A 24,919-nucleotide genomic window follows, 5' to 3' on the forward strand; every position below is an offset into this window, starting at 1 on the left:
GGGGGGGGGGGGGGGGGGGGCAGGGAGAGTTTCTTCCTCTACTGAATGTTAGGAGCCTTAACCAACTCCTTAAAACAAGATGGATTTCTTATGTAATTCTCCTCTTCAGATAAAGGAGGAAGAGATATCCACCTATCCATGAATGTAAGCATCTGGGAGTTGAGAAGAACACAGCAGGTCACCCATTGCAAAACTCACATTTAAACTGTGTGAACAAATTTCCTGACTTGCTATAAAATGAAGCAGCATTTTTGCCTCTGGTATCAAAAACAAAATAAACACAATGAATGCATACATCTTATGACAACAGGTGCCTGGTAATCTTCATGTGACAGTGAGGCCTGTAAGCAAGGGCACACTTTGGCTTCATTTCAACTTCTAACATTTCATTTCTCTTTCTAAAGCAGCCCTTAAACAGTTTTTTGCTAAACTACATGAAACAAAAGAAGAAAAGGTACTGTAATAATACATTGCTTCATTAAAAAATCCTTTAAATGTTTCTGCAGTCCTGTTCAGTGGAATTTATGAGTAAATAAATGCCAAATTAAGAATAGTTCCCATATTGCATCCCATTACGTGCATCTGTAGTAGTGGAAAGATTTATAACCCAGTCTCTGACTGAAAACACAGTGTACATCTTTCCTCCCTCAGAAACAAATTCCCTCTTTTCACCTGAGCACAAGGTGCAGGTGTTGTAAGATAGCGAGTGTACACGAAGCAGAATCTCCCCAGAAAAGCAATATTGCCAGGGAGGCTGCTGATGTGGCTTATCAGCTGTGTTCAGCAGTATTGCACTGCTTGCAGTGTGGCCCTGGAAGCTGTCAGGACTCTTTCCTGAAGGGTTCAACTCCACTAAATTTTGATAGCGTGAACAGAACTAAAGTGTTTCTGCCTTTGCATGCTTTTTGCAAGGACTCTCTGTGAAGCCTGGTGCATGGGCGGCCATATGACTTCATCAAAAAAGGAATGGAATCCTCCACATATTTGCATAATTCTCTGCCAAATCTTTACATATATGACAATTTTTTGCATACCTTGTGCTGATATTCACAAAAGAGCCCCCTCTTTCCTGTTCTTTGTCTATTACAGCAACACCCATTTTCTTAAAAATGAAAGAAGAATAAATCAAAATTAATAATTTCTGGTTTTGTGAAATATCTTTCCTTTTTGGGGGAAAAGATGTTACTTTTCTTCAGCTCTATGAGCAAATGCTAGAATTGAAGCTGCTTCTCATCACAGTTTTATTGTTTATTACCTTTACATATAAGATATATGACTTCTAGATTACTAGATTATCCTGTAAATCATTGCAATGGATTTAATTGTATTACCTTTCCTTAAACTGTACAGTATTTTTCACCCTGTGCAAAACCCTCTTGCACAAACCACAAAGTAAAAGATGCTATGAAGTTTTTAAGAACCTCTTCCAAACATTGCTGTGAGTACAAAGCATCAAGTATTCCTGCACTGAATGCTAAAATATAGACTACAAGACATTGGTGGGTGTATGAACGTTGGTATGTGCATGTCTATCAGAACTGTAGGGCTTTCATTAGTTCATTACTGGTGTTTATTAATTTAACAAGGCCACTTTGAAATTCCCAAGATTTCTCTTTTCAGAACACAGACATCTTGATATCACTTCAAATATTTGGAGGAACACTGCATTTTCTATCAGAGGAAAAAATAAGTATCAACTCTTAATAAATTGTTGAATATTTCAGCACTTGTGAAATATGAACTCATAGAATCAGAGCTGCTGTTTGCAATTTGCTGTCAGGTACAAAGGGATTGTTCTCATATATTTGGCATTACAGTCAGCTAATCCTTGTCTGATTTTTGTATGTCACAAGCCAGTGAAATAAAACTATGGGATGATGTTTTATGAGCAATGCAATAATAAATTCCCAAAGAAGGTTTTTTCTTAAACTCAAGCCTGCAAGTAACAGCTTGAGGAATGCTTTCTGGAATCATACTCATTATAACTTGGATCCAGTTTCCACAGGAATACAGTATCTCCACATTAAACCTTTAGGCTGGGATGCAGAATATATTTATTCTTTTTTCGTATAGAGGATATTTTTGCCTTATTACATTAATAGAACAACATAGTGAAAGAGGGTTATGAGTTTTACTCTTTTAAAACCTGGGTATTTTTCTCAAAATTTGTAGGATATTTGGAAAAGAACATTTTGATTTTCTGATTCTATTGTTTATTGAGAAACCTGAGTTCCATTTTAGATTTTGTTTAGCTTATTAATAATATTAACAATAAAAATATAAATACTGGCTTAAGTTTGGGAGCTCAAAATCCAAAGCTTCCAAAATAAAGCTTTTTTCAAACATCCACATGTCCAATAAAGTCAGTGGTGTTACAAAACCATAAAACTTAAATTTTAGAGAAAAAGAAAGAAAAAAACAGATTTTAGTTCACTTTATAAACATCTGTGGATGATTCCAAGCTGACGAGCTGGAGAAAGAGGCTTGTGGTGCTTTGTTAGAGATGTATTAAGTCATGCTATTGTCTTGTACATCTATTACAGAGCACCAGAAATTTAATTTCAGAGAGAGATTCATGATTCCTGAAATTAATTTATTTTACCTAATTTTTCCTTACTTTAAGAAGTCCTTCTTTCCCAGTGTTGTGAAATTTTTCCCACCTTGATTAATAGGTCACAAAGACTTTAGGGAATGGATAGACACGAGTGGCAGCAGCAGCAATTGCTATCTCAGCCTTAGGGGGAAGATAAGGTCAGACAAAAACATAAAACATGGATAAATATCTGACATAAAGAGGCCTCACAGAGTACAGAAGATGAAAATGATTCCTTAGTGAAATGGATCTTGAAACATGAGCCTGGTACTGAGGCACAGTATTTGGTAAGGAGAGGAAATTAAATTTTACTTTTAAATTTTAGATCATGTATCTTTTTAGAAAGAGATTTACTGATAAGATGGGTATAAAACATGGTAGTAGATGGGCTTTTAAATGCCAGACATTTGCAGGGTCGTATTTTAGTGTGCCATGCCCTGAGATAATATAGTATATCAGAGGTCCCCAAATTATTTCACAACATTGATCATCTTTTAAGTGAAACAGGAATTTCTTGTCCCACTTTCCCTTTGGATGACATTCCTGCTCCCAGCCATCAGTGCATGTGTGTGCACCCCGAGCTTCTTACACTCACCAGTGTGGAGCCATTGACCAAGGGAGCCATTCACCAACACTTCCAAAAACAAATGTATCCCCTCTTCTCGTTCTGTTTCAAACATGCAATTCCATGTACCAATTAATTACTTATTTCTTTAGGTAATTAATTGCTAAGTGCTAAAGAATTGTTGCAGTACTGTATGTAGAAGTTACAAAATTACTCAAAGGTTTTAGAAAAGTCTTCAAGAAAGCAATTACTGCTAGTTGTAGTCAAAATTATTTGTTATATTAATTACCAGTAATCTCTGCCTAGACATAATTAGACTGGAAGCAATTTTATAGTGGTGCAATGTAATTATGTAATTAATATGAAAAATAACAGATTATTTTACTTTAATTTGACATATTATACGTTTAAGAGCTTTCCAATTAAAGAACAAAGCATTGAGTTAAAGAACAAAGTGTGCACCAAGTTTTGGGATAATTTCTCACAGCAATAGCACATTTAGGCAGATCATAAGATCTGTACATTCTTGTTGAGTGCTTATAAATATGACCTGAACCTAAGCTTTTGATAAATTTCCATTTTGGACCTGAATTAATTGCTCTCCAACTAAGTAGTTGGTTAGTTAGTTAGTAAGTTCTAAACTCTTGTCCAAATTTTACTCCTACAACTTCATGTAGAATGTACCTTTCAGAGATACTCATGCTCATCTCAGTCTGATCTGATCTGATAAACAACATAATTTATTCACATGTTTAATTGGTGATTGTTTAGTTTTCTGCTGGAATTAATCTCAGGCTCATATCAGAATAATTTAAGCACAAGCTTAGCATTAAGCAAACATTTGGTGTAGTCCACTGACGTGTTTTCTGTATTCCTCTTTTTCCCATATTTTTCATGGTGACAATAAATAGATGCCCAAGGGATTTTCCAAATTTAAGCTCAAATCAACAAGGAAAATGGTGATTTCAGAACATAATCATAAAATATTAACTAGTCATATAGAATGTTTCTCTTTGAAAAAAAAATCAGAGAAAAAAGTCCCAGGTTTTTAATAAAATAAAAGTACATATCACAAAGAAAAAATATTTTGTTAAAAACTTTTCACAAACTTTTTTGGAGTCGGGCAGTTTATGAAACACATTTTCAATTTAGGTACACTTTCAGCAGTGAATAATAATATTTCTGATAAGTAATTTTACATCATTTAAAGCTTTTTGTCTTTTTATATTTTATTTTTTATTTACTGCAGGGTTTTGTTCTACAGAGTATCATTAATAACCAGATTTCATAAGCACAAGCCCACAACAGAAAGATTATCTATCTCAGATAATTTTTTACCACCTATAATAGTACTCTGTGAGAATTCACTGACAAAAAGTGTGAAAAAATTGTTATTAAGGAACTACTTTCATTTGTATCATTGTATTACTGCAATTTCTTGCTACGGTGTTTTGACAGAGGCTCTTCTGCTGAGGAACGGAATAACCCATAAATACCCAGAATCCATGTCAGGAACTTTCACTGAACCAGACCATTCCTCAGAGACCCTCTGCATGAGAGCGTTTTGTTGTATTCTCTAACCTGAGTAGCCACTGGTCAGGTTTTCCTGAGTGTCTGCAAGCACCTCATACAAATAAAGGCTGACTCTTTCTGGAGTGATTGTCATGTAAAGGAAAGATGCAAAATAGGTTTTGTGCAGCCTCAGATGCATCACTTCAGTGATGAAATTATTTCCAGGGTTTTAATGTGTAAGGTATATATAGAAGAAATTAATGTTATCCCCTCTTTTCCAAAACCTTTTTGTTTAAAATAAATGCTTCCTGTTACTGCTAAAACAACTGCTAAACCTGCAGATAAGGCACAGTGTAGGTACTATATTCAATTTTAGGAAGATTCCACCTGAGAAAATTATTTCTAGATACCTCAGTTTCTGGAATGTATTGTATGTTACTACTCTCCTATTATTTGTCAAAAAAAAACGCACAAAAAATCAACCAACCAACCAAAAAAACCCAGAATCCTGCATATATTTGGCTTAGTTTCTCCATTATTCACTGCAGAGTACTCATGAGGGATCTAAGTTGCATTTACTGGAATCTGAGGAGTCTGAAAATCATTTTCATTTCAGTGTTGATACAAAAAACCCCCTACTCTGTAATTGTCTTTAGCTTTTAGGTAGCTCGTGGCTTTCAAAGTGAATAGCTCATTTTGAATATGATTGAGATTTTTATGGGAAATTAGTACCATTTGTTTGTAAAGTAAATTTCAAATTAGAAGTCATGTGGTAAAAATGGAGTCAATTTATGGAGCATTTCAGGTTTTGATTTTTTTTCCTCTCATATTTAGTGATAATGACAAATCCCTTTTTAATGAAGTTTTAAAATGAAAGCCAGTCTCATGTGGCTTTTTTTATCACCTATTTACTTTAGATAAAAACTCTTATTGTCCTGAACCACGAGCATTATGCAGACTAAAAATGCCATATTAAATCTGTCGTTTTAATCCCAAGGCATGGATTGCACCATAATTTATTGGATAAAATTATAGTAACAAATAGCAGTGATGATGTAACACTATATTTCAACATGTTTTACAGCACCACAATGTTATTCTTGTGATTATACTGTAGTTGGAATAAATATTACTAAATTTGAGACAGATTTATTATGGTTTTAGACTTTCTTTTACTTGGTCCAGGAAACAGAGGATTTACACAGTAACTCTTATTAACATTAATGAGCATTAATTGCTTATCTCCCTTGTGAACCATGAGGAGTTTCTATCCCTCTGGCTGTCCTGTATGTTAGCACCTTTTAAGGTTTGGTTTGGGACTAGATCATCCCTCCAGTTTCAGCACTGTGTGAAAGGAGGCACTGAGCCAGAAAAACATTTCAATCCATCCCTTCATCTCTCTTGCCGTTGAGAACCCATCCACTGGCAGTCATTTGGGCGAGAGGAGCCAGGCCACACTATGTGTAGTCTTTTTGCAGCTCTGATGCTCTCCTGTGTGAATAAAGGGCAAAATGTACAGGCAGGTCAAACCCAGCCCAGCCTTTCTGCCCCTCGTTCTAGCTTCAGAGAGCCAGGAGGCCACGTGAGACACCTGAGGGGACAGAGAGTCTCATTTTGCCTTAATGCCATAAACTAGCAGGTATGATCCCATTCCTCATTATATATGTCCTGAAAAGATAGCTTTGGGTTTGGAACAAGTAGATTGTTACCAGAAAAATTTGACCTTCTGTCGGAAATAAATTCAAGCCACACTTTTTTGGTGAGATGCTGAACAGTGGGAGAAACTTGCACTGTCCTCCTGACTGGTCATTGATTCCCACCACTCTTACAGCCACAGACGTCACTCTGTGATGTTAAGAAGAACCATTTATGGCATTTTCAGCTAGTCCCAAAACAGCAGAGGAAAACCAAACTCCCAAGAGAATCTGTTCTTACATCAGCAGCCAGGTCCTGCATGGACTGCCATGGCTCTGGCTGTTCAAGGCATGAGGTTGGCAATAAGCATTTGGATTTCTGACCAACTTGCCAGTATCTCTGAGAAAGAAAAGGCTGAATCCTCTTTTCATCTGTACCAGTGCATACCATTTACTTCAATTACCTTGGCCTGAAATAGCTGATTTCCATTTGATATTTACACTCTGGTACCAACACGTTACAGAAGGGCTCTATCTGGCCTGTGAAAACTTTCCTTCCACATTATAAAGTCAGTGCTTAACTTCTGTTCCCATATTAAATTTTTTAATAATTTGCAACATCTCAGAAAATAGTATCTTTTAAATACAGTCCCCTGCAAACCTGATCTGTGAGGTTTAGCCTTGTGCTTCAGCCAGAATCTCACAGACCAAGTGCTTAATGGAAATGAGCAGGAACTGGGTAATATTTGTCCATTACGAGTTAAATCTCTGAGTGCTTCAGGGTACTTTGGGGCAACAGAAAGGGGAAGAATATGGAAAACAGTTTCAGCTTTCCAGTTTGGAACCTGCCTTGCTGTAATTTTGAGACACAATCTAAACCACAGGTAATTGATCATAATGAAAAAAACGCATTAATGAAAGTAATTGACAAAAGCCAGTACACCTGTCAAAGAAGAGAAGAAACCTTGAAAAGGAACGGCGAGCTTTTGAAGGTCAAGGCTCAGTGTGGTGTAATCCCTACCATCTGTGTTCAGGCTGGTGCTATTCTCAGACTGTCATATGCACTCTCTTCTTTGAAAATAACAGACAAGGGAAAAAAGGCTTACCCGACAGGGAGCCTAAATGTAGTTAGTTTTATAGAAAATGAAAAAGCACCACTGTATAAACTTAAGATGACCCTTAATTTTCCTTCCCCTTGACCTACACACGTCCACAATTGGTTTCAGAGCTGTAGTGGCACTGGGAATGAAAATAACCAAGGGGGCAATAAAATGTAACAGTTACAACTGTGAGTTGGAATTGTAGGCAACCATACCCAATGTAATCAGAAAGCATGGTATTGCCCTGCAAACTCACTAATCTGATTAAGAAATTTCAGCCTTTCCTTCAGCTGAGAGAGGTTCTTGCCTTGAACCTACAAAAAGCTGTGGACTGATTCCTGTGCCCTCACCAAATTTGTAACCCGTGGTTGCCTCATCCTTTCAGATGTTTGGGATGTCCTGCTCCCCAAAGCTTCTGGACGTTTTCAGACAGCAGGGAGAAGCTTGACACACTTGTGTGGGATTAGTGCCTGGGTACACATTCATATGCTGGATCTGCAGAGCCCGTATCCAAATTCTCAGAAAATACCCACTGGCTCACAGTCCATAAGCACAGGGCTGGAACAGGCACCTTGGATAACCAGCTCCTGATAGAGGCACTGCTCAGAGAATAGAAGCTCTGTTCAGTGCCCTGTGTTTTCTGAACACCAACTACCAGATAGCAGAGCAATCAGCCTTCCTTCAGATGGCTTTGCGTGTTGCTTGGATGACTTAGAAAGTATGAAGAGAGTCTTCTGCACCCACAAAATAGTGTAGCTTGCTGATCAGGTCACTTTGTGTGGTCTGGAGTTCAAATCCCTCAGGCACACGAGGAAATTGAATTCAGGTTTCCCACACACTGACAGGATATATTAATCACAGCGTTATTATATTAAATAAGGGCATTAGCTCCTCCATGGCAGTTCTGCTTTGAAAGAAAAGGTTTAGAAATCCAGCTCCAGAAGCTGGAATGGAAACTCCAACTGTCTCATCCAGACATCTTCCTAGCATCTGAACATGAAGTCCTGATGAAGTATAACATTTGTTAAACACATAAATTTGTTCTTATTAAATCATCATCAAATGCAGAGGTAGATGCCTGCTTGCTTGCCTTGTTTCTTATTCCTCTCCTTTCAAACATCCACATACATCCCCCAGGGAGCATCTTTAGGAAGTTGCTCTTTCCAGAAGATGGGCAGGGATCTGTAGTGATCAAGCATTTAGTCTTCAGGTTAAATCCCTTCACGGTTTCTTTCCAGCTCTAGTCTAGATTATTTCGCACCAAAAATTCAAGGATGAGAAAAATTTTCAAAATCTTTACAAAATTCCCAAATTTTCTAATTTACTTTCAAAATATAGTGGATACATGGAGACAGTAGGCTGCCATCTGGAGACTCTTTTTTTTGGACATTTTTCTATGAGAAAGGTTAATCTATTAAAGTAATGATAAAGGAATTTTCATAGAACTTTTTACTGCAGAGTGCAGACGTGAAACTACAAAGCACAACCAGATCCCCCAGAAGTCATGTTTCATCTGCTTTGTGGGAAATGGTGTATATGAAAAGCTGCTATTTCTGTTACTTTTGAGTGGCAAAAATGGTGTGTCTAAAAGTACTATATATGTTATATATACTCCTTGATCCTGAGAAGAAAAATCAAAAAATAAAAACATCTGCCTCCATGCACAACACCAGAACACACCACATAAAACATCCCTCTGTTAAATGGAGATTCCTGGGAAAACAACCACAATAAAAATAACATATAAAAGAATAATAGTGTTCCACAAATGTCTGATTAAAAAGGTTCTCCACCTCTTTGGGAGAAACACTTTTCATTTGCCCTCATTAAGGTGACCTAACCACTGTGCTTCACCCTTTCCTGCCTGCATGATGCAATCAACACAATCCCTGAAAACAGCAAACAAGAGGCAAAGAATTGCCTTTCTGTCACTGAGCTTTAACTGCCTAATCAACTTTAAGCATACACCTCAATTAATGATTCAAAAGGCATCCTGTTGACCCTGTATCATCTAACTCTACAGTATACACAGAGGTTCAGAACTTGGTCTACCTTGAAAGACGGTTCCAGAGAATCTTTGCTAATACCTTTTCCTTGCTATTCACACTCACTCAAAGTAAGCATTTATCTTACTATTTTTAACTTTGACCTGGATGCACTCTCTGTTGATAGAATGAAACTTCTTGCTTCAGTACAAGCAGGCAATTCTGGCAATTCTTCTTCTTGTTTGCATTAATTATGTTTTTCAATTAACTCAATTTCTTTACCTTTTTCTCTACTGCATGTGTCTCAGGGTGTGGTTTGCTTGCACTGAAGCTGTACCAGCCAGGTCACAGAAACTGAGGGAGCCTGAAGCTGCTTTAACACCCAGGAACATCCAGAGCCCAGCTCACAACTGTTCCTATAGCCATCTGTGGAGGACCTCATTGCCAAAGCTGTGCTAGACCACAACACCTTGGAGAAAATTAACAGTTGGTACAAAAGGTGAGAAGTGTTACCGGGCCAAGGAATGCTCTTGCCGGGATACTCACTGGACAGTAATGGGACAAGAGACGTGACAAAAACCAGTGTGAGACTAGACTAAAATCTCTTGATTTATAGCTGTTGAAGCTGTATAGAGGAATGAAGACTTCCAAAAATAAATAAATATTCTAAAGAAATCACAGGTTTGGACTTAACTTTACTAATAAGAAAAAAGAAAGAGAAAAGAAAAGGGGAATAAAAAATAAAATTGAAATCTAAAATTGAGATGGAAGTGCAATGAAGATTTACTAGCATGAAACTCAGTGTCCATTGGCAAAAAAAATTGAAAGACACAGAAAGAAAGGAAGAAATGAGAAAGACAATCTTAAAACCCTGCAAAATTTTTATTAAAATTCATAAATAAATGTTTTTCTATTATAGACTGCAAAAAAATCCTATTTTTGAAATTTCCAGAGTTGGGTATTTTATGCACTGGCTTGCCAATCTCAAGGCACACCTGAAAAAATAGTGGGAAAGAAGTAAAAACATTCATAGGGGGAGCATTTCCATGCAGAAGGAGTGAAAGAAGCCAGATCACAAACAAAGCTACTAAAGCAGTAGAGATTTCCATTTGTGATGGGGCTCGTCATCCTTTAGGAAAAGAATCTGACAATGGCTAGGAATAACTTTCTCAGCTCACAATTCTAAGCAGTTTATGTCAACATTTTCTTCTTTTAATCCTCAGGGTAATACATGTTTTTCTCCTACAAGAAGTGTCAGCTCTGGTCAACGTGTAGTAGGTGCAAAATTTGTATATTACAGCATTATTGATGTGTTGCTAGTACCATCTCCTACATTTTAATTAGCTGCACAGCAAAGAGAAGGAGCTGCTTCTTTGCCTTGTGTGTCTTCTGAAATGAAGCATTCTACAAAATAAGAGAGGATCTCGAGGGGTAGAGATCAGTCTGCACCATGTGTGCAGGGGCAGGACATGCTCTGAAGTACAGCCTCTACATTTCAATTTGTCACTATTGTTTTGGCTCTCGAGTCTCCTCTGCTTTTTTCCAAAGCCACTGGAGAGCCGGCAGGAATCACGAGACAACGCACTTGCTGAGCGGGACTGCACAGTCCCATGCTTGGGCTGACAAGTTGGCAGTGGATATCTTTCATCCAGTACATCTCTATAAATTGCACAAAAAAATGCCTGGGGAGCCTTGGTAATGAATACATCAACTTTTACCCTGCACTGTAAAAACAGCTATAAGGAAATGATTTCTATGCTGCAGAGGGGGTACACAGGCTAAAAAGAAAACACAACACTTGCCAGAAAAATAAATGCCCTGCTCCATCAGAGAGATGAGAGAGAAAGATAAAGTGCTCTGTTTATGCTACGCTGTTGTATTGGGTTTGCACGGCAAGGTCTGGGGAGCAGGGGAGCCACAGGGGTGACTTCTCTGAGGAGGTGCCAGAAGCTTCCCCTGTGTCTAAAAGAACACAAGACAGATCCACTGCTGGCCAAGGCTGAGCCTGTCAGAGACAGTAGCAGCACCTCTGGGATAATGTATTAAAGAGGAAAAAAACTGCACAGCTGCACCTGGGGAGAGGAGTGAGGATGTGGGAGAGCAAAAGTCCTGCAGATCCCCAGGTCAGTGCTGAAGGAGGGGCAGGAGGTTGCCCAGGCAGTCCGAGGTGCAGCCCATGGAGAGGCAGCTGTGCTTCTGCAGCCCTTGGAGGTCCATGGGGAGCAGAGATCCACCTGCAGCCTGTGGAGGAGCCCACACTGGAGCAGGGTGATGCCCTAATAGGCTGTGACTCCATGGGGTCAACACTCTGGATCAGTTTTGCTTGTAGGACCTGTGATCCTGTGGGAGACCCACAGCGGAGCATTCTGTTCCTAAAGACTGCACCCCATGGAAGGGACCCACAGTGGAGCAGTTCATGAAGAACTTCAGCCTGTGGGATGGCCTTTTGTTGGAGAAGTTAATGGAGAACGCTCTCCCATGGAAGAGACCCCATGCTGGAGCAGGGGAAGTGTGTGAGAAGTCCTCCCGCTGAGAAGGGAGCAGTGGAAGAAACAATTGTGTGAAGAAACAGTGTGGTGAACTGACCAAAACCTCCATTCCCATCCCCCTGCATCACTGACAGGGAGGAGGCAGAGAAAATGGGGAGTAAAGTTAACCTGGGAGGTTTGGAGGGAAGGTGTTATATGATTATATATATCCTACTCTGATTTGATTGGTAATAAATTCAATTAATTTTTTCCTAAGTTACCATGATGGTAACTGGTGAGGGATATCTCCCAGTCCTTATCTCAGCGCAGGAGAATTCTGTTATATTTTCTCTCCACTGTCCAGCTGAGGAGGGGAGTGATAGAGCAGCTTGGTGGGCACCTGGCTCCCACCTGAGTTTAAGCAGACTACAAACCCTTCCCCTCATTACCAGGGGGCAAATATCAATGCAGATACACACTTTTCCCAGTCTTCCATGAGACGGAAGCTGCTTGCCACCTAAGTGGAAACTGGTTGAGGAAGCTCTTTTACTTAAGAAAAGCTGGGAGAAACAAATGAGAAAAAGCTGTCATGGGATTAATTGTTACCAGTCACAGTTATAATCTTAATTTGCAAAATGCAGCGTACAAAAAATCCCCGGTTCTGGTTAGTCCTTTCATCCAATAGCAGCAGGACAGCAGTACCTGAGCAGCCCGTGCTCCCTACCTTGCTTATTCTTCTTCAGGTGCCAATTAAATCTCTGCAATCTTTGTTCTGCACTCTGCTGTTTCCAGAGTCTGATGGAACTGGGAACGGGTTTTGTTGGGATAACTCAGAAACAGCAGGAGTTTTGTGCATTTCACTCTCTGGGTTCTTGAATTTCTCAGCTGAAGTCCAGTTTTCAACTAGCCACAGCTGAGCTGAGAACAAAATAACCATATAGCCTACGATTTGAGTTTTGATTGAAACAGCTTTCTGATTTATTTGCCTCAGATAGAATCCTTGAACAGATCCATGCAACAGAAATAGCAGAAGCGTCTGAGATGGGGAATTGCGTGTCCCGTCCGCCAGCCAAGCTGGATGGGCTGCTCCATTGTACATATTTATGGAGCTGAGCTGAACCCTCAGGGTAAAAGTGAACAAAGAATAGACTGTTTTTCTCCTAAAGCATCTGGGTGTAAGTCTTATTTTGCCAGCAACCGTGGTGTTTATGGGCATGTTTTACTGGAAACCTGCTGCTTCTCACAACGTTTCCTGAGTGACTGTCTTAGTAAAACTGCATCTGGAAATGACAAGCACACAGCTGTAAATCTGAAAAGCAGTGTGCAGCCCTAATAGCTAGCAGCTACAGCACAGCTGTCCTGCTGAACATTGGAAAGATTTACAAAGACAAAGCAGAGCAATGAATACGTTCTGAGTGCTCTGTGATCACGCTACACCTCTTCCTCTTCCAAGATTTTTTTCTTCAGTCATAGAAGGGACTATCACTGCTCTTTGAGCAAATGCCTTAGGCAGGTAACCTATTACTACTTACCTGCCTAAGGCACCCAGAATTTCTGCCCTGTACCTGTCCTCCAAAGCAGTGACTAATGCTGTATTTTACCATTTTTCATTTTCACCTGAGTTGGATCCATGACAAGAACAAGGCCAGGAAAATGAGCCAGCTTAAAAAAAAATATACTGTTACAATGGTGTGCAGCATTTTGAGCATTGCAGGGACTGTTTATGCAGTGAAATCATCAAAAAAGAGGAAGAGATGAAGGAGATTTGTGTTCTTCATCATCATGTGCCCTAACCTGGACATCCTGTAACCGCTCTGGATCTCAATCTCCGCAAGCTCTGAAGTGAGAGGAAACAGTGGCAGGAGGTGCACAGAGGAAACAACCAACACACATTGCAGATATACTGACTTGGCTGACAGGAGGAATCGTTGCTCCACTGGACCAGTCATTGCCAGGGAGGACTAGGGGCTGGAGCCCAGGTGTTGGAGTATGAAAAACATGGCAAAATGCCCAGCATTGTAAAGAAATATAGTTGCTCTCTTCTGTATAAAAATTTAGGCAATAAGCTATTCATTAAAAAAACCCACCCTCATATTTGAATAATAATATTAATAATAAAATTACTAAAAAATAAAAAAAGGGTTTTTTCCATTCCTAAAGCAAAAAGTTCTAATTCTCTAATTTAAAGTATCTTTTCCTTCAAGTGCCCTGCAGCTTTGCTAAAATGTAAAATACCTAAAAAATACTAAAATTCTTAAACAAACGGCCTCACTTGACCTAAGCATTACTGCAATTCCTGCAGAAAGTGATGCTTAAACATATTAATATGTAAAAGTGTGTTTGTGAAAAACCAGGTGTTAGTAATTTTGAACTGGATTGTAACTGGATTGTTTACTTCAAACTAGTGTTAATTTTATGCATATATAAATATATGTGCGTGACACACACACATAAGTACTTAAAGTCTGTGCTTCCATGCTTGGTTTTGGATTTGCAATGGCAGAGAACCCATTATTCACTGTGTCCCTTTCTGAAGATGGTGCTATTGGATGTGTACTTAAACCTGAGCACCTGAGCATTAGCCCTGAGTTTGCTGATTTTCAATCTGGCTATTAATTCATACTTATTGCAGACTGCAGAGAAGGCTGAATACAAACTTTAGAAATTCATCAAGCCCCTCTTTCTGTGAGCCCAGATCTCTAGATTTTTGATAGTTTTTACAAAAAGACCTGTCAATGGCTTCATTAAATCAAGCCTCCAGCCAGAACTCATCTTTTATTTGGAAACAATTACACTGTTCCTTTATAGGTTGCCCTTCCATGTCCCTGTTTACTCCTCAAACTATTCTCTGTTTCTGGCACTTTTCCCATTTTACAGTACTATGTTTTACCTCCCTAAGCCACCTCAGGGTATTTCCATAGAAGCAATCCCATGGCAGAGCAGGCTGCTGAAGATGCCCAGCTCAACATGCTTTGTTGCCCTTTTAAAATAACGTAGATGGGGGTAAAAGGGCCCCTTGAGATCCACAGCTCTGGGGAGAAGGAGCAGAAGCACCTCTCCTCCTTGACAGTTGATATATCTCCTGTAACAGGGAATGTGTTTCCAGGCCTACAGAAACATACTTTTTCCTTTTGTTTTCTTTCCCTGCCTCTCCCCCGCTCCATCTCATAACCTTGATTTTACCCTTAGATTTTTAAATAATAGCTATTTAGGATTTGGGAAGAGTCAGCAGCTACCCTGAAATATCCATAAGAATTAAATCCACTAAAAACCTTTCCTCTTAGTGCCGCACAAAGCAGCTGGATGGAGGTGTTGGTTTGTGTTTCTCTGCAGTGCCATTCCTTTGCTCCGCCTCCAGTTAAACAACGATAATGCTCCTCACTCTGCTTGTTTGAAGATTAAATTAGCTGCTATTAGTTCAGCTCTTTGAAGATGTACCCAAAGTGCTAAGTATTATTAAATGCATTTTAGTCATTAGACCCCAGAGAAATTTTGTTGCTTTGGATTAGTGTTTGCGCCATGGTGAAGTCTGGTGCACACGAGCACCCCGGCCCCTGGGTCCCCTCGGCTCAGCACTGCCAAGTGCCACACAGGAGATTCTGTCCTTAAACACGGTCACCTTAAAGGCATTTAAAGGACCAGGCTGCAAACTGACTTTAAGAGTAATGGTTAGTCTTCATAATTAAGAGACGGTTTAATTTTCCAAGAGCTATCTCAGAAAATTTCTGTCTCCTTTTTAGCAGAACTTTAAAGAAGCAAATCACTTACATGATGTATTAAGCTGAACTTCGATTTAATTTAAAATAAAAACAAACAACTGTCATCCTGTCTTTCAAATTTAAAGGAAAATCGGCAACTATATTTTCCATTAAATTACTCCAGGCTGTAAAGGGTGTAACAGAGGTAAGATTTGGGCCCTTATTCAAGCCCTCTAGTGGTAGTTGTCCCGTTTGTTAAGATGGGAAATTGCCACATTGCTAAACTATATTATTTGGAATCTTTAACAGGAAATTAGAAGCATCTGCCCTTAGAAGCAGGGGGAGGAAAAAAAGAAATTATTTGTAGAAAGGTAAGTATTTCTATGCAGAAATAATTGTGATTTAAATGTACAGAGCAGTAGAAATTCTAAATGCCAAACCAAATGGCATTTCATTTTTCAAACCCAAAAGGCAGAAAGTGCCACTCTAAGCAAATGACAAGGCCTGTCCTCCAGGGACTGACAGGTGGTATGGACTTAAAATGCTTCTGCAAAATCAAAGCTGACCCAGTTTTTCTACAGACAGGGTCAGAGCATCAAATATTCAGGATCTGAGTACTCTGGTGGCTGTGGAGAAGCTGCCAGTCAATGTGCTGCACCGGCCACACAGGTAAACAACACCTTTCATTCCTCTAGCCTATATCACTGCCACTGCTCTCCAGCCACTATATTGCCATTACAGTGTGTTTTTCAAACTTTCCTTCCTCCGTTAAGTTCTCTTTCAAAAGAAATTTACAAATGGTACAGTCTGAGGCTGCAGAGACAACACAGAAGCATTTCAGTAAAAATATTGCTGAAATTAGGAAAAAAAAAAAGCTTAAGATTAGGAAAAAAAATCATGTCATTAAATCAGTATAGGTAGGACCAGTGCTACTGCAACATGCATTACATAATGGCTGCCTTTTGCAAAAGAAACTCTTTAAAAAATCAATACTTAATTGAAGCTTAAACCAGTTTTTATAAATGCAAGATAACATTACGGTTTGTTTCTAGAAGCAATTTCAGGGTTTTAACAATAAAACTGACCTGTCCAGAGCATGTCAAATAACCAGCCCACTTGTCTCAGCCCCCAGGTTAACGAATTATCTGTATATTCTGCACAGGACCGTACCTGAAGCTATTTCACTTGTTAAATGGCTAAATAGTAGCTGACGTGCCTGGCAGAGCATTCAGTGTTTCTCAAGAATAACTCTCCCAGAATTTTCTGGCAGATAAAGGCTTTACTCAGTTCTGAGTGTTTCTTCAGCATCTCCTCTTAACCACCTAGAGGATTTTCTGGAGTGCTTACATGAATAGAGGTGCTTGTTAGAAGTGCTCATTTCAAGAAAGTGTTTTGTGAGTGGAACAAGAATTATAATAGACAGTCAAGAGATCCTTTGGGGAAATGGGGCTGGTAGGAACAGACAGAACATCCTTGCTGAATAAAACTTTTTTTCAAGGAATGTCAAAACTAAGCATAACAAGAGATCACTTCCAGAAGGGGATGGTCTTCATCCTGGATACTTTCCCATTACTCTACTCATGTTCCATGAGTGCTCCAAAGTGGCTGAATAATTTCTGGACTATACCAGAAAAGTGTTTAAGACACTTATTTTTATTGTAAGCATTTGATAAGTAATTTTTAAAAAGGAAAAGTAATAGAGTGCCCCTGTTTAGTACAGTCCTGAAAATTAGAATAATGAAATGTATGTTGTTTTGCTTGCAGTTATGGTATTACACAAATTAGACAGAGCAAACAAAGAAATATGCATCACTTACTAGTGTAAAGTTCTCTGAAAACTATCCTTTGTCAGAAGGATGATCACTAGGTAACCTATAGGCCATGTCCAATAAAAATGTACAATGCACACACTGTGTGGCAGAGTTTAATTTCCTGACTCTTGTGGAACTTAAATCTCAACTTTAATAAGGCACCACGAAGCATTGTGATGCAGTGGCTACAATGCAAGCTGAGTGCACAAAATTATGTTCTTTTCCTGGATCTACCGTTGGCTTCCAAAATAATTTTGTACATGTCACTTCTGCAGCTCAATTTCCTCCTTGATAAAAATGGGACTAAAAATGGTTTTTCACCTTTGACACTCCTGGATGAAAAGTGCTTAGTATTATTAATTCATGAATTTATCAACCTCAAGCAGAGTTGTGACCTTGAAAATGGAGAAGAGTTCCAGAGTCTGCAGGGGCTGCTGGGGAGATCATTAGAGCTATTTATTTTACAAGGCAAGCACGTGGCTGTTACAGTGATGTTTCAGGGCTGAGGAGGAGAAGCAGCACCACACATCAGATAATGTGGTGGTTTTCATGCCCCGATAGAATTAGGGAATAACAGCACTGATTGGAATAAGCCCATCATATCCAAGTGGAAGAGCTGCTCCCATCCTGGGAGATGCAGAGCAAAATTTTGAAAAACTCTCCATCCTTCAGTCCTATATCTTATGGATTAGTTGTAGCAATCACTCATAACTATTGATTAGCATGGCAGTACAGGGGGACTCACAGTAAAACCTCCTTCTCAGTAAAGATCCGTTGGGATAATTTTTCTTTTTTAAAGTATTAAAATGATCAAGGAAACTGAGGTTGTGTTTTGTAAATTTTTACTGAAGAATGGCAAACGCAAGACAATTCATAATTTGAGTTCCACCAATTCTCTCTAGGAACATTTTTTGTATGGAAGTCAGCCTTAGTCTATCGATATTTCGTAAGTCTATATAAAAATATGCCACTAGTTTGCCTTACAAAAATATTCAGTGCTTTATTAACTTGCCTTTTTGCCTTATTGCAAAGAGAATTGGAAAGCCCTGAGTGAGTTACAGCTAAGGGTTCTGCAGCTTTTCACTCTGCGCTGCAATTTCCTTTGCGCTCTTTTAGCCGATGTTAATTGTGCACCACCACTGTCATTGGAGCATGTGTCCCCTGCTGCACTGAATCACCAGAAAGCAGCTCTTCCAGTCCATCTGTGACAGCTCCAAGTGCAGAGGAAACACTCTTTGTGGATACTCTAATTCAGAGTGCAGGGGATAAGTGGGCTGGCAGAAGCGGCTTTGTGCATTTTAATAACTGATGAAAAAAGGGATGAGAATGACATTCAGGAAGTGAAACAGAGAATGTAAATTTTCTCTTCTTGACTAACCCAACATGCTTGTGCTTGAGTTGCATTTTAGAGGGCTAGAAATTTAGCTGGGGCAATGAAAACTGCATGCATCTCTCATAAAATGTTTATATTATACCTCTATGTAACTTGTATAACAGATCTTAATACAGATGATACACATTTTTCCAAATAATATACACCAATGTTCTTCAAAAGCTTTGCTTATGGCTTTTTTGTTGCTGTTGTTTTGTCTTGTTCTTAATGGAGATTAGTGTTAGGGTAGTAACAGAGTAATAACTTGTCAAAGATTAGAGAAAGCAGAGAAAGGAAAAGAGAAGTGAAAACAAGCAAAACACTTTTCAGGATTACCCATACAGGCACTACCACTGTCCATATGGGCAAACAGATGTAAGCACATAACCTTTGGAGCTACAGATATGTTCTTAAATCTGATATACACAGTGTGGGTTTTGTCCAACAAATAACTACATATCACATCATATAATGTGTATCATATAATCATACAGTGTGTAAATATGGCATATAGAGATTAATACATGACACATTTCTGCTTACAGTCCAAGATTATATTCCTGAAACTGGAAAGAAATTTTGGATATCAAGAGAAAATAATACAGAAAATAATTTCTTTTCTTCCCTAAAATCTCTGAGACTTCCATACAAATCAGACTGAGATTTCAGCAACTTTCCTCACAACAGTACAACAAATACATCACAACACTTAAATGGAGCAGATACCAGTGGGAGTGTCAGTTAAGAACATTCTGCCTCATAGGGAAAATAGTGACCCTATGGATTTTTCAGTTACAATGAAGTTATGGCTTAGTGAATCCTCAATACCCTTGTACCCTGTCTTAAGCTGATGTTAAGTATTTATGTTCCATTTTGAGCTACTGGCCAGCTCCACATGGAGGTGATCAAGCTTCTCTAGGAGCTAAGGGTTGCCTTAGTTACTTATTTTTTGCTTAGTCTCCTTGACATGAAGGAGTTTAGGACACATTGAACAGAAAAAGAATTGGATGTGTGAGATAACATTTTGTTCTGGGGAAGTAAAAAAACTTGAAGATAGATACAGTATTTTTTCCACTTTTTCCCAATCATGCATTTAGTGGCCTTTAAAAAAAAAATCTATCGCTTTCCCAGAAAATGGAGGAAAAAAGAAAAGCATGGCAGTTCATAAAACCATGTCAAAACTCTTCCTGATTTTTTCAAATTTGATTGGCAGCATTTGACCAGCTGTAAATATAGTGTGTGTGCCATCATCTTTAGCCTTTCAGTCTGAACTGACTGTAAAACACTCACTTTAATTTAAAACATAAACAACTCTCTTATCTACCATTCCTAATCTGCAAGATCAATGCAAACATAACTTAATAACTAATATAGCAATAAAACTTCTGCAAGGAGAAATTTATAGTACATTAATCTTTAGATTCTGTATTTGGACTGGAAATGATTACATGATAATGGAGTAAATGCTCTGCTAAGTGAATACAAACTTAAATACTGTATATATCAAATGTGGACATGCTGAAGAATAAATCTGCACTACAGATTAATTAATTTACAGAAAGAACTTTCTTAAGTGAAAGCTTCTGAAATAATAAGTCCAGGGAAGTGAATAGGCCATCTTTAAAGGGCAGGAAGTAAATTCAAAGTGAATCTATTAAATGAGAGATAGTAAAGTTTCCTATTGAAACAGTGAAAAAATAACTACAGCCATCAAAGTTTTCCTCTCCCTTGTAGGAGTCAGCTCTTTATGCAGCCTGGAGATGTTTCCAAAGCTATTAGTTATAATGGTATATATTGTGGGGTTACCTGAACACAGAAGACTGCAGATTCTGTAGAAACATTTCTTCCACAAGGAGGAGAGTGCAAGTAAAAGTACATCCCAAGGTGGGTACTGTTCATTCACAACCCACCTCTTAAAAGTCAAACTCTGTGTCAGATTTAGGCTGCAATGCATCCTTCATCCTTTTTGTGACAAAATCTACTACCAAATGTTGTTCTGCATGTGAAGTCCTAGCATGCAGCTGGACACAAATGGAGGTTATCAAAGGTCAAGAGGAAACTAAATCCTTGCCACATGGTTTGCTCTTAGACAGTACCATCATTGAACCATGGCCATTTCTATAACTCCAAGTCAGGTGTGACCCTCAGAGTCTTATGGATAGTTCAGGTAAGAAAGCCACAAACAAATTTCTTGTTCTATTTCTTGCCTTTCTTCTCAAAGCACTTCTATGTTCATTGAACTGGAGAAAAAAAAAAAAAAAAAAGAAAAATAAAGGTAATTCCCCTTCTTCCATTCCAGTGATTTTCAGTTAAAATTAAACCTGGTTAAACTGCAGCAAATATCTGCTCTGTAGGACTGAAACAGGGGGAAATAGGCTATTTTAAAATGAGAATTGATGTTGGCCCATGTGTAAATGCCATGGTGTATTCGGGTTGCATGGCAAGATTTTTTTAGTAGTGGGGGAGTTACAGGAGTGACTTCTCTGAGCAGGTGCCAGAAGCTTCCCCTGTGTGCAGCAGTTTACATGGATAAGACCTCCCTCCAATGTGTTAAAGGGCATTGTAAAGAGATAGGCCCAAGCATTTCAATGGATTAAACATTGCTTCACTCAGTGTTGCCCAAGTTCTCATTCTGAAAATTGAGTGGTGCCATTTACGTCAGTTCAGCTGCGCAACACCAGGTACAGCCTCCTCGTCTTATAAAAGTAGATCTTCCTGACTAATGGCCCTCTATCACAACAAAATGCTCACTTCCACTGATAAGGGTATTGCAGGAAGAAAAACAGCAGGGTGTTTGTTGGCAAATAATGTTTCCCAATTTGAGGAAACAGCTGGGGAAGACAATTGTCAAACAGGTTTAGAAGCACAGAACAGACAGGAGTAACAAGAAAGGTGAGGAAACATGACCTCAAATCCACCCAAACCACAGGCCACCCACATTAATTTTCCAATACTTATGGATGAAATAGGAATTAACTCTTCCCAGCTTCTTTCTGTTTTCCTGCCTGCCCTAAAGCTGTGACCTATGGCTGCAGCTTCTGCATAGGCTCAGTAAATCCCAGTCAAACCCTCTGCAGCTCTCTGACCCAAACCTTGGGAGAGCTCCCAGAGCACGCCAGTCGAGCTGCAAGGAACGGCCTTGTTCATACTGGGACACACTAGGAATAGGAGTCCAAGGAATGAAAAGGTGATAGTGAAACAAAAGCATGAAGATGGAAAAAGGTAAAGAGCAAGAATGTAAAAATTTAGGAATAAAGACAGATAATGGAAAAAAAAACGTCCACCCCAGCCTGTCAAGAACAGCTTTGGGAAACAGCTTTGAAAGAAAATCTTAATAAGAATAAAAAATTTCAAATTATGAGCCCAAAAGGGTTCTTATAATCTTGAATTAGTTTTTCAGTCGAGAAGGAAAAATCTGAGAGAGCATCCTAATGTCATGCCACTGCTGGTATACATATGAATTACTGCCACAAACCCTAGAGCAAGATGTGTGTTGTTATCCCTTTGAGAGCACTCTCATATTTCTTTCTTTTTTTTTTGTAATGGTGAGAAAGTTATCATCCTGTGTAATGACAAACCAGAGCTGAATGTGGTAAATAGATGGTCCCTTCAGTTTCAAAACTTTAGCAAAAAATTGCTATTATTTCCCTGTTAATAAACATCTTGGTTGGGATGTTTGAAAGAAAACCCTTTTACAAAAATCGTGTTCTGCACTCATCATCGGCCTCTTTTTCCACACAGCAGACTTGAGCAATTTGCAGTCAAAAAGAATAATTTGCTCTAATTTGCCATTAACCATTTATAGATTCCACCTAAACTGGAGTCATTATCAAGTCAGAACAGAGTTATACTCTAGGTAAATTAATAAAAGTTATGTGCCTATAGCACACAGGAGAAAATACCTTACTTTTTTAGTTTTTCCTCCCAGTTACTTTTCTTTCTATATTCTTTCTCCCGCTTGATCTACATCCCAGAGCTAAGTCTTTTGGAAAATAATTTTCAGTGTTGCAACTTGTGTGTGTTTGCACTTTTAGAACTGATTCCTGATATTCTGTTCTCAGGTGGGAGGAAATGTGTGATAGGGATATTAAGGGCCAGAGATATTGAAGGCTCTTCAAGGTACCCAAGTAATTTTGAAAAATCTAAGGCAACCACAACTGGTTGACAAGGACTTAGCACCCTCATAATTCATATTACAGAGTCTGAAATGATCCTCCATCCCTTTCAAGTCACAAGGTCTCCATTCATTTAAGCTGTGCAGGATCAATCCCACAAAGGTAAAACATGTGCCAAAAAACTGTCAGAAGCTAATAGCCAGGACATGTGACAGCAACACTTAATTCCCTGGATGAATATGGGGGTTCACCTGACATAAATAAGAATTATGACTTCAGAGAAGGCTTTTCTGATAAAACCTCTGATATGTCCCAACTACAGTCACTGTGACTTTTAGTTCTAAGCAACAGAATGCCAGGCACATTTTCCCCTTCCCTCAGTTATCCCATGCAATGCCAATATCCTGGTCTTTCCAGATTGCTTTTCATAAATTAAGGTGGGGCTTATTTAACAAACTGTCCATCAGAAAGGCTTTGCAGAGTAAGGAAAACTTTTCCATAAAGTGAGTTTTCAAACATGCTTTCATAAAAAATGTCAGAGCAAAAGTATTTTAAAGGGTCATGTTTGTGAAAAAACATTTTTAATGGCACGTAGTGGCCAACAGCAACAGTGGCTGAGGCTGGGACACTGCTGCAAATCAGAGGCTTCTGCTCTCCTAACGACTGTAAGTCTACGATGAACACAAATTTAAGTGAGGAATTTGAGACTATTATTAGCCTTCATCAGTCTCTCCGTGGCTCATTCATGAAATCTGGACAGATCCCAGAAGCACCGTTTCTCAGCCCTCATTAGGCTCTGCAAAATGAGCCTCCCGTACTTGGAAATACCTACTTGGCACGGATTCTGTCTTCTCTCTCTTCTTTCAGTGGGTGTTTTGTTGCAATATTCAGGGTTCATATTGGGCCAGATCCTTTATCAGAGGAAGGGCTGAACCACACTTGCAGCTTGCCTGTAACTGTGAAAGGAAGGCTGCACATCTCATTATGTCTTACAGCTGCACACATAACCCAACGGAAAATGTCTGCATAAAACCAAATTCACATTCAAACACCATGGAAATCTTCAGCAGGACTAGCTTTGTCACTGTGTGCCCTCCCTCTCTTGGATACACACACTGCACCAGACTTGCTCACTTGCAAACACACAGAGTCAGTGACCTGTGAAAATGTTCCTGATCTTTCAAACATGAGCTCTGCTCTGCCACCCCCTAATCAAACAGAAAGATCATTTATGTAATGAACCATCCACAAAAGGCTTTTATTTAGAACACACAAACACGTGTGTCGCTTTCTGCTCTAGTACCTGACATACCAGCACAAAAACAAATTCATGTGGATGAGCTGACAAAGGAATCGTTTTTTAAAAGTTTAGTCCAATGCTAAATTCACTTGAATTAGCCAGAAGGAGCTAAGTTTGGGATGATCAGTCTCCTGACTGAAAAGCTTAGCTGGAGGTCAGCCAGAGATGACTTGTGTGAACAACATAGCTTCCAAAAATAATTGTTTTGTCTGCTAGAAAAACAGACCCACTGAAGTCAGGAATGCTTTCTGTTTTGAAGAATGGGCAGCAGTAGTGCCAGATGACAACCTTCTTTTGGTTGGATGCTGGCTTGTTGCCTTCAAGTGTTTCATGGACCTTTAAAGTAATTCTCAATTTTTCTAGTTAATCACATTTAATTTGCCAAATTCTTCAACTTCAGGGAGATATTTGATATTTATACTTACTAAAATTGCAAGGTATTTTCAACATCAAGAGTTCTATTTTACTTTTCATCCTTCTCTGACATAATTTCTAGCACCAATTCCACCACTGTTGCATCTTTTCCTTCAGTTAGACTCATTAAAGCATGGTGTCTGGGTAATGGTAGCTTCTTTGCCTAAATCAACAACCAACAAAGTAAAAAACGAGATCAGTTAATTGATATTACTGACAGGAACTCTGATCTCTAAACTCATATACGAGGTTATCATGAGGGATGTTTTTCATGCAACATTTTTTAAAATTCACTCCAGATTTTAAATTAGCTGGTTACCAAAAATTTGAGCTTTTTATGTGGCTATTGGTT

Source organism: Coloeus monedula, assembly GCF_965178545.1.
Source record: "Coloeus monedula genome assembly, chromosome: 10".
Classification (NCBI taxonomy): Eukaryota; Metazoa; Chordata; class Aves; order Passeriformes; family Corvidae; genus Coloeus; species Coloeus monedula.